The sequence below is a fragment of the Leuresthes tenuis genome, unplaced genomic scaffold, assembly GCF_036924035.1.
Source record: "Leuresthes tenuis unplaced genomic scaffold, fLeuTen1.0.hap1 SCAF_110, whole genome shotgun sequence".
NCBI lineage: Eukaryota > Metazoa > Chordata > Actinopteri > Atheriniformes > Atherinopsidae > Leuresthes > Leuresthes tenuis.
In genome coordinates, this window is record NW_027325464.1 from 61591 (window position 1) to 69144 (window position 7554).

A 7554-nucleotide genomic window follows, 5' to 3' on the forward strand; every position below is an offset into this window, starting at 1 on the left:
CGGAGGTGTCCAGCTGTGAGTAGGTGCGAATGTCCGACCATAATTGCTGAGAAATGTGTTAGAAGAGGTAAGAATACTGAACCATACATCATCAAAAGCGGTAGAGGTGGTGTTCGGCTGCAAGAAGGTGTGAAAGTCCGACAATGGTTTGTAAAAAGCGGGTAATAAAAGGTTCGAATGCCCGAATATACATCATCAAAAGCGGAAGCGGAGGTGTTCGGATGCAAGAAGGTGTGAACGTCCGACCAAAGTTTGTAAAAAGCAGTGAAAAGCGAGAAAAAGCTTTTCGTGAGTTCTGCATGATTTGGGATTTTGCTTATAAAATGCATTACTTCACTCAAACTATGTTAAAACTGATTTGTCCTTCATATTTACCATGTCTAGAAAGATTTAAACAAAAAAACAACGTTGTACTTTGCAGTAAAAGAAAGAGCAAATCTAAAGTTTCAGGAATCCGAGTATAAGCCTGCTTTCATGAGTTCTGCACGATTTCGGATTTTGCTATAAAATGAATTGCTTTGCTCAAACCAAGTTAAAACTGCTTTGTCCTTCCATATTCATCAATGTCTAGATCGACTTCAACAAAGAAAAACATTGGACTTTGCAGTAGAAGAAGTTGAAATCCATCTACACATTGATAAATATGAAGGACAAAGCAGTTCCCACTTGCCCATAAGAAAATAAGCTTATTCTCGGATTCCTGATCCTTCAGTTTTGCTCTTTCTTCTACTGCAAAATACAATGTTGTTCTTTGTTGAAGTCGATCTAGACATTGATAAATATGAATGAAAAAGCAGTTTTAACTTGGTTTGAGTGAATGAATTCATTTTATACATAAAATCCGAAATCGTGCAGAACTCATGAAAATAAGCTTATTCTCGGATTCCTAAAACTTTTGATTGGCTCTTTCTTTTACTGCAAAGTACAACGTTGTTTTTTTGTTTAAATCTATCGAGACATTGATAAATATGAAAGTAAAAGCCGTTTTAACATAGTTTGAGTGAAGGAATTGATTTTATAGATAAAATCCCAAATCATGCAGAACTCCTCAAAAGGGGCGTATGGCTTAATCACAAGTGTGGCTATTTCTCATTCAGGGTAGTATGAGGAAGTTTATGCTTGAAATATATGTAGAAATGGGTACATATGAAGGACAAAGCAGTGTTAACTTAGTTTGAGTGAAGGAATTAATTTTATACATAAAATCCCAAATCATGCAGAACGTATGAAAAGAAGCTTAATCTCGGATTCCTGATCCTTCAGTTTTGCTCTTTCTTCTACTGCAAAATACAATGTTGTTCTTTGTTGAAGTCGATCTAGACATTGATAAATATGAAGGAAAAAGCAGTTTTAACTTGGTTTGAGTGAATGAATTCATTTTATACATAAAATCCGAAATCGTGCAGAACTCATGAAAATAAGCTTATTCTCGGATTCCTAAAACTTTTGATTTGCTCTTTCTTTTATTGCAAAGTACAACGTTGTTTTTTGTTGAAATCTATCTAGACATTGATAAATACCAGCCGAAACTCTGCTGCCGCTTTTGATAATTTATGGTTGGGCATTCTTACCTTTTCTTACCCGCTTTTTACAAATTATGATCTTACATTCACACCTACTTGCAGTCGAACACCTTCTCATCCACTTATGATCATGTGCGGTTGGGCTTTCGCACCTTTTCTTACCCATTTTTCAGTAATTATGGGTGGACATTCAGACCTTCTTGCAGCCGAAAACCTCCGCTCCTCTTTTGATCATACATTGTCGGGCATTCACACCTTGTCTTACCCGCTTTTTACAAACTTTAGTCGGACATTCAAACCTTCTTGCAGCTGAACCACCTCCGCTCCCTGTTTTGATCATATATGGTCTGGCAATAGTACCTTTTCTTACCCGTTTGTGAGTAATTATGGCTGGACATTCACACCTACTTGCAGCCGAACACAACCTCTCCCGCTTTTGATGATATATGGTCCGGCATTCTTACCTTTTCTAACACATTTTTCAGCAATTATGGTCGGACATTCACACCTACTCACAGACGAACACCTCCGCTCCCACATTTGATAGTGTATAGTCGGGCATTCTCACCCTTTCTCAACAGCTTTTTGCAAATTATGATCTGATATTCACACCAACTTGCAGTCGAACAGCTCTGCTCCCGCTTTTGATTATGTTTGGTTGGATATTCGAACATTTTCTTAACTGCTTTTTACAAACTTTGGTCGGACGTTCACACCGTCTTGCAGCCGAACACCTCCGCTTCCGCTTTTGATGGTATATAGTCGGGCATTCGAGCCTTTTCTTACCCGCCTATTACTTACTATGGTTGGACATTCAAACCTTCTTGTAGCCGAACACACCCGCTCCTGCTTTTGATGATGTATGATTTGGCATTCGCACCTTTTCTTACCCATTTTTCAGTAATTTTTGGTCGGACATTCAGACCTTCTTGCACCTGAACACCTCTTCTCCCGCTTTTGATGGTGTATAGTCGGGCTTTCGAGCCTTTTCTTCCCCGATTTTTACAAATTGTAGTTGGACATTCAGACCTTGCAGCCGAAAACCTCCGCTCCCTCTTTTGATCATACATTGTCGGGCATTCGCCCCTTGTCTTACACGGTTTTTACAAACTTTAGTCAGACATTCACACCTTGCAGCTGAACCACCTCCGCTCCCTGTTTTGATCATGTGTGGTCTGGAAATACTACCTTTTCTTCCCCCGTTTGTGAGTAATTATGGCTGGACATTCACACCTACTTGCAGCCGAAAAACCACCTCTCCCGCTTTTGATGATGTATTGTCCGGCATTCTAGTCTTTTCTATCACATTTTTCAGCAATTATGATCTGACATTCACACCTACTTGCAGTCGAACAGCTCTGCTCCCGCTTTTGATTATGTTCGGTTGGATATTCAAACCTTTTCTTAACTGCTTTTTACAAACTTTGGTCGGACGTTCACACCTTCTTGCAGCCGAACACCTCCGCTTCCGCTTTTGATGGTATATATTCGGGTATTCGAACCTTCTCTTACCCGCTTTTTACAAACCATGGTTGGACTTTCATACCTTCTTGTAGCTGAACAACTCCACTCCTGCTTTTGATGATTTATGGTTGGACATTCGCATCTTTTCCTACCCATTTTTCAGTAATTATGGGTGGATATTCACACCTTCTTGCAGCTGAACACCTCCTCTCCCGCTAATGATCATGTAAGGTTTGATATTCGAAAATTTTCTTTCATGTTTTAAAGCAATTATTAATGGACATTCACACCTACTTGCAGCCGAACACCACCTCTCCCGCTTTTGATGATGTATGGACCGGCATTCTTACCTTTTCTAACACATTTTTCAGCAATTATGGTTGGAGAATCACACCTACTCACAGCCGAACAACTCCGCTACCGCATTTGATGGTGTATAGTCGGGATTTCTCACCCTTTCTCATCAGCTTTTTGCAAATTATTCTCTGACATTCACACCTACTTGCAGTCGAACAGCTCTGCTCCCGCTTTTGATTATGTTTGGTTAGATATTCGAACCTTTTCTTAACTGCTTTTTCACAAACTTTGGTCGGACGTTCACACCTTCTTGCAGCCGAACACCTACGCTTCCGGTTTTGATAGTGTATATTCGGGCATACGAACCTTTTCTTACCCGCTTTTTACAAACCATGGTTGGACTTTCACACCTTCTCTTAGCTGAACAACTCCGCTCCCTCTTTTGATTGTGTACAGTCGGGTATTTTAACCTTTTCTTACCCGCTTTTTACCAACTATGATCGGACATTCACACCGTCTTACAGCGGAACACCTCCGCTACCTCTTTTGATGGTGTATGTTCGGGCATTCGAACCTTTTCTTACCCGCTTTTTAAAACCAGGGTCGGACTTTCACACCTTTTAGTAGCCGAACAACTCCGCTCCCGCTATTGATTGTGTACAGTCGGGTATTTTAACCTTTTCTTACCCGCTTTTTACCAACTATGGTTGGACATTCACACCTTCTTACAGCGGAACACCTCCGCTCCCTCTTTTGATGGTGTATGTTTGGGCATTCGAACCTTTTCTTACCCGCTTTTTACAAACTATGGTCGGACATTCAAACCTTCTTGTAGCCAAACACATCCACTCGTGCATTTGATGATGTATGGTTGGGAATTCGCACCTTTTCTTACCCATTTTTCAGTAATTATGAGTGGACATTCACACCTTCTTGCATATGAACACCTCCTCTCCCGCTTATTATCATGTGCGGTTTGATATTCGAAAATTCTCTTTCATGTTTTCTAGCAATTATTGATGGACATTCAGACCTTCTTGCAGCTGAACACCTCCGCTCCAGCTTTTGATGGTGTATAGTCGGGCTTTCGAGCCTTTTCTTCCCCGGTTTTTACAAATTATGGTTGGACATTCAGACCTTCTTTCAGCCGAAAACCTCCGCTCCCTCTTTTGATCATACATTGTCGGGCATTCGCACCTTTTCTTACCCGCTTTTTACAAACCTTAGTCGGACATTAACACCTTCTTGCAGCTTAACCACCTCCGCTCCCTGTTTTGATCATGTATGGTCTGGCAATACTACCTTTTCTTACCCATTTGTGAGTAATTATGGCTGGACATTCACACCTACTCACAGCCGAACACCTCCGCTCCCGCATTTGATGGTGTATATTCGGGCATACGAACCTGTTCTTACCCGCTTTTTACAAACCATGGTCGGACTTTCACACCTTCTTGTAGCTGAACAACTCCGCTCCCTCTTTTGATTGTGTACAGTCGGGCATACAAACCTGTTCTTACCCGCTTTTTACAAACTATGGTCGGACATTCAAACCTTCTTGTAGCCGAACACATCCACTCCTGCTTTTGATGATGTATGGTTGGGCATTCGCACCTTTTCTTACCCATTTTTCAGTAATTATGGGTGGATATTCACACCTTCTTGCAGCGGAACACCTCCTGTCCCGCTTATGATTATGTGCGGTTTGATATTCGAAAATTTTCTTTCATGTTTTATATCAATTATTGATGGACATTCATACCTTCTTGAAGCCGAACATATCCACTCCTGCTTTTGATGATGTATGGTTGGGCATTCGAACCTACTTGTTGCCCGTTTTTCATTAATTATGGGTGGACATTCACACCTTGTCGCAGCCAAACACCTCCGCTCCCTGTTTTGATCATGTATGGTTGGACATTCGCACCTTTTCTCACCCGCTTTTTGCAAACTATGGTCGGCCATTCACAGCTTCCTCTCCACCATACTTGTATGGTGGGATATTCACACCCACTTGCATCCGAAGACCTCCGCCCCCACTTTTCTTGATATTTAGTCGGTCATTCACACCTTACCCGTTTTCTTGCAGCCAAACACCTCTGATCTCGCTTTTGATGATGTAAGATTGGGCAATAAGACCTTGCTTTTCCTGCTTTTCACCAACTATAGACGGACATTCACACCTTCTTGCAGCCGAACACTTCCGCTCCACCTTTTAGGTTTCTATCACACCTTTTTTTTCACCGCATTTTATAGATTATGGTTGAAAATTCTCAACCACTCATCCGAAGACCTCTCCTCCCGCTTTTGTTAATATATTTCAACTTTAGTCAGACATTCACACCTACTTGCAGCCGAACACCACCTCTCTAGCTTTTGATGATGTATGGTCCGGCATTCTTACCTTTTCTAACACATTTTTCAGCAATTATGGTAGGACATTCACACCTTCTTGCAGCTGAACACCTCCTCTCCCACTTATGCTCATGTGCGGATTGATTTTCGAAAATTTTCTTTCATGTTTTCTAGCAATTAATGATGGACATTTAGACCTTCTTGCAGCTGAACACCTCTTCTTCCGCTTTTGATCATACATTGTCAGGCATTCGCACCTTGTCTTACCCGCTTTTTACAAACTTTAGTCAAACATTCACACCTTTTTGCAGCCGAACACAGTTTTTTGCAGCCGAATTTGGGCATTCGAACCTTTTCATACCCACTTTTTACCAAATATGGTCGGACATTCACACCGTCTTACAGCGGAACACCTCCGCTCCCTCTTTTGATGGTGTATGTTCGGGCATTCGAACCTTTTCTTACCCGCTTTTTACAAACTATGCTCGGACATTCAAACCTTCTTGTAGCCGAACACATCCACTCCTGCTTTTGATGATGTATGGTTGGGCATTCGAACCTACTTGTTGCCCGCTTTTCATTAATTATGGGTGGACATTCACACCTTGTCGCAGCCAAACACCTCCGCTCCCTGTTTTGATCATGTATGGTTGGACATTCGCACCTTTTCTCACCCGCTTTTTGCAAACTATGGTCGGCCATTCACAGCTTCCTCTCCACCATACTTGTATGGTGGGATATTCACACCCACTTGCATCCGAAGACCTCCGCCCCCACTTTTGTTGATATTTAGTCGGTCATTCGCACCTTACCCGCTTTTGGCAAACTATGGCCTTCTTGCAGCCAAAAACCTCTGATCTCGCTTTTGATGATGTAAGGTTGGGCATTCAGACCTTGCTTCACCTGCTTTTCACCAAATATAGTCGGACATTCACACCTTCTTGCAGCCGAACAGTTCCGCTCCACCTTTTAGTTTTCTATGGGAAATTCACACCTTTTTTTTTTATAAAAACATCACAGGAACACCGTATTGAGGCTTTGTTCTGACCGCTCATTCGGTGTCGCATTTCTTTCAAGCAATTCTCCCGGTTAGCCCGCACACGGCTCGCTCCCAGAGCCGTGTTAAAGTCTGCTTCGCATTCACTCTCTTTTCTCAGCAGATTAAAAGAAACTTCCATCCTGCACTGCTGTTTGCTTTTTCACAAGAGCAGAGGAGAGCGCACTGTTCCCAGCGGCACTGCAGTACCGGGTCGATGCTTGGAGTGAACGGAGCAAGCTCCTTTTTCAACTCCTATTGATACAAATCCATTTAATATGTAGTCCTCGCATAGAGGACACATCAGACATTAAACTGATAAGTACAGATACTACACTTGATCTTAGCCAAAAGGCCGAGAAGCGATAACTGTCCACTGGTTCACGTTCGAGGGCCCTTCCTGGCACAATGCGCACTTGTAGCGGTGTTCTTTTTATGGCCATAGTGTCACTTTGCACCTCCGCCCACCCGCTGCACTGAGCACTCTTCAGCCCTTTTAAATGGTATAACTTTACACTACCGCACGCTTCAGCGAGCACCATTCAAGCAACAACTTTGTACTCCAGCTTCGAACATCGGCACAGTCGCAACAAGTAAGGCGACTCTACTCAGAGAAGTCACTCTGCACAGTAACAAGATTTCTTTTGCACAGACAGAAAGGGCTTCATCTGCAAAGGTAAAGCCTGCCAAAAATAGAAACAACTCATTAGTGCTGCTCAACGTTGTACTTTGCAGTAAAAGAAAGAGCAAATCTAAAGATTCAGGAATCCGAGAATAAGCTTACTTCCATGAGTTCTTCACGATTTTGGATTTTGCTATAAAATGAATTCCTTCACTCAAACTAAATTTAAACTGCTAAACCGCTAATCTGTTACATGC

At 42.1% G+C, this 7554-nt stretch overlaps 1 non-coding gene across 1 annotated transcript; it reads right to left on the reverse strand.

The window, feature by feature from the left end:
* Positions 1 to 6851: 6851 nt before the first annotated feature.
* On the reverse strand, positions 6852 to 7042 carry LOC140287115 (U2 spliceosomal RNA). The gene has a single exon (XR_011911474.1). It is a non-coding gene; the product is annotated as a U2 spliceosomal RNA (small nuclear RNA).
* Between the last annotated feature and the right edge of the window lie 512 nt (positions 7043 to 7554).